This window comes from Gymnoscopelus braueri (genome assembly GCF_963280865.1).
Source record: "Gymnoscopelus braueri genome assembly, contig: SCAFFOLD_170, whole genome shotgun sequence".
Taxonomy (NCBI): Eukaryota; Metazoa; Chordata; class Actinopteri; order Myctophiformes; family Myctophidae; genus Gymnoscopelus; species Gymnoscopelus braueri.
In genome coordinates, this window is record NW_027660629.1 from 53,197 (window position 1) to 56,254 (window position 3,058).

At 42.2% G+C, this 3,058-nt stretch overlaps 1 long non-coding RNA gene across 1 annotated transcript; it reads right to left on the bottom strand.

Annotated features, from left to right (window-relative positions):
• Window positions 1–657: 657 nt before the first annotated feature.
• LOC308081352 lies at window positions 658–1,942 on the bottom strand. Its single transcript, XR_013932836.1, has 3 exons — window positions 1,822–1,942; window positions 1,541–1,658; window positions 658–970 (listed from the first exon to the last, which is right to left on the bottom strand). It is a non-coding gene; the product is annotated as an uncharacterized lncRNA (long non-coding RNA).
• Between the last annotated feature and the right edge of the window lie 1,116 nt (window positions 1,943–3,058).

Sequence of the window (3,058 nt, forward strand, 5' to 3'; positions counted from 1 at the left end):
ATTTGAACCCTGCAAAATGTACCCTTCAATGGCATCCACAGGATTTATAGCAATAGCACTTTTCTTTTTTTGTAATGGTTTTAAAGGGATAGTTCACCCAAAATATGGCTTATTCTCTATCAATTACACACCCCATGAAGCCATTGAATTCATGTGGATTTGTTTTGTTTTTGTCGCATTCCTAAGCCGATAATTTGATGACCGGTGGAAACATGCTAATGTCTCCAGTAGGACACTCAAAGTTGACACTTTGAGTGTCAAGCAAAAAAAGCAGAGGTCCTCTCTGAATGATTCAGACTGAATTATCTCAATTATTTTAATGTTTTAATTTTATTGATGCAAGTAAAGACATTGAAGCAAGTTATGTGCTGCTTAAAGCAAACCATCCATTCCATTCATGTTCCTCTCATTATCACCACAACACCTGAGAGTCACTGTCCATCTGCTGTTCATATCACTTGTCTCTTCATTCCTTCAGTAGCGTTACAATTTGTGCAGTAACTACATGTTTGGCCACATTGGCTTATTTATTTTTCTCAAAGGTCAAATCAGTCTTCATGCTTTTGGGGGATAAACAATTATCTGATGAACGGATATACAATTAGTGCAATATCACTTTATATACAGATAACCCAGTGGTTGGCACCACTCAAAAACACACAATGATTGTATATGGTTAAAGTGTGCATGCGTGTGCGTGTGCGTGTGTGTGTGTGTGTGTGTGTGTGTGTGTGTGTGTGTGTGTGTGTGTGTGTGTGTGTGTGTGTGTGTGTGTATGTGTGTATGTGTGTGTGTGTGTGTGTGTGTGTGTGTGTGTATGTGTGTATGTGTGTGTGTGTGTGTGTGTGTGTGTGTGTGTGTGTGTGTGTGTGCGTGTGTGCATAATCTCCACGTTATTCAGTGCTCTCAGCAGTTTTTTTGCAGACAGAGGCAAATGTCCCCATGCATTCCCCATCATCCCACTGGACACCTGTTGAGAAAGTTAAACATAAAGACCACATTAAGTCTCATATTGTGTTATTAGTTAAAAGAGCTGTTAGTGTTTATTATTAATATCACACTTTTTATTTATTTTTATTTATTTTATTGTATAATTATGATTTCTATTTATTTAAAGTAGCCAATTATTTTGTACCTCTTTTTCTCCCCAATTTAGTCATTATGCCAATTGATTCCTCCCCACACACATTTCTGTGTTGTCACTGCTGTTGTATCCTACTGACTCACCTGCCAGTGAGGAGCCCCCACCGGGAGGACGCAGAGACTCTATCCTACTCCTCCCGCCCAACACTCCCCGCTGACAGGTGCCGCCCCAGCCCGTAGGAGTACGTGCAATGACAATTATCACCCTCCCTGCCCGGCTTCCCTCCCACGAACACGGGTCAATTGTGTTTGTGTAGACGCTCGAAAAAGCCGGATGCACCACGGTGGATTTGAACCCACAACCTCCATGGTGGTGGGCAGGGACTTTACCACTGCGCCACCCGAGTGCACTTTTTTGTTTTTAAAACAAACATTTTGTTAAAATGTTGTGACTTACCGGGACCATGGTTCATAACCATGCAGTTCTGTTTTACTCCTCCACTGTTGTTGGGTTCTCCACTCTTCCAGTCTGTGAAGGTCATTGGGCTACCGTCACTCCACAGCCAAGCACCATTCTAGTTGACAATACAACATCATAAATGTCAATACAATATAATATGTTACCATTTAACAACTCACTATGTTGACATACAGGTACAGTGTGTAATGCATCATGTCTCAGTGTAATATAAGGTAACGTTTTATCAGACACAGTTTATAAGGGTTAATGTTCCTTACCGTGCCTGTTGCATCATAGCCACCGATCCACGTTCGAGTACTGGAAAGTATCAGGCCTTGAATGAAAGTGTGTTCTCTTTTGTAGTGAATGGATGCTAGGTGTCCACCCTGAGACACACAGTGCAGTGTTCTATGAAGAGAACTTGATATTGTTTATTTATGTTTTGGTGTCTAATAATCCCGTAAGGGATGGGTCTTTTTGACAAGACACGAAAATAAAAAATTCATTCATTCATTCATTCATTCATTCATTCATTCACAGGTGTTCTACAGAACAATATAATATTATTCAAATGACATAATAACATAGATGCATATAGAAATACAGTACAAGATGCAATCATGTGTTCGTATATTTTACCTCTGCATCAGCCCAAGCCACCTCAGCCCTCTCAAATATGTAACAGTGTCCATTCCATTCAATCCAGTCACTCGGACACCTCTTGACAACTGCATGCTCTCCTGAAAGTACAATAGACAATAGATAATTGTGTGTGTGTGTGTGTGTGTGCGTGTGTGTGTGTGTGTGGTGTGTGTGTGTGTGTGTGTGTGTGTGTGTGTGTGTGTGTGTGTGTGTGTGTGTGTGTGTGTGTGTGTGTGTGTGTGTGTGTGCGTGTGTGCGTGCAAGCGCCTGTTTAATTAAAAGACACTGTCCCCCCCCCACAATTTAGTACAGCTGGGTTCCCCGCACTGGGGGACCCAGGCTGGGTCTCCCCACCGTGGGGGGAGACTATGGGGGGAGACTATATTATTGCATAGTTACATTTGACAGGAGTCCATTTGGTTACAGCTGACTTTTGGGATGAAGAAAAAATAAAAAACCTCTGACATCTACACTTGTGACTTCATGGAGCACATTTTAACCAAATTTACCAAAATACCAAAAGATTAACAAAACCACCAGAAAAAAAAACTGAAATTTTTGCACGGACGGCATGCACGCGCATGCATGCGTCCCCCGATGTGTCCCCCCACCTCATTTTCCATTCCAGCGCCCCTGGTGTGCGTGCGCGCGTGCGCACGTGCGTGCTTGCGTGCGTGCGTGCGTGCGTACTATTACACATTACTTCACACGAATATCACATGAAATCATTCATGTGATTCAATCATCAGCCCTAGATGGTGCTTCAAATCATAGGAGGCCAAATGGTAAGTAGGCTACAACTGAGTAGATTAAAATAGAAGGTGCGTTTGAGGATAGAGAAAGAGGAATTGAGGACAGGACGATGAATGCCTT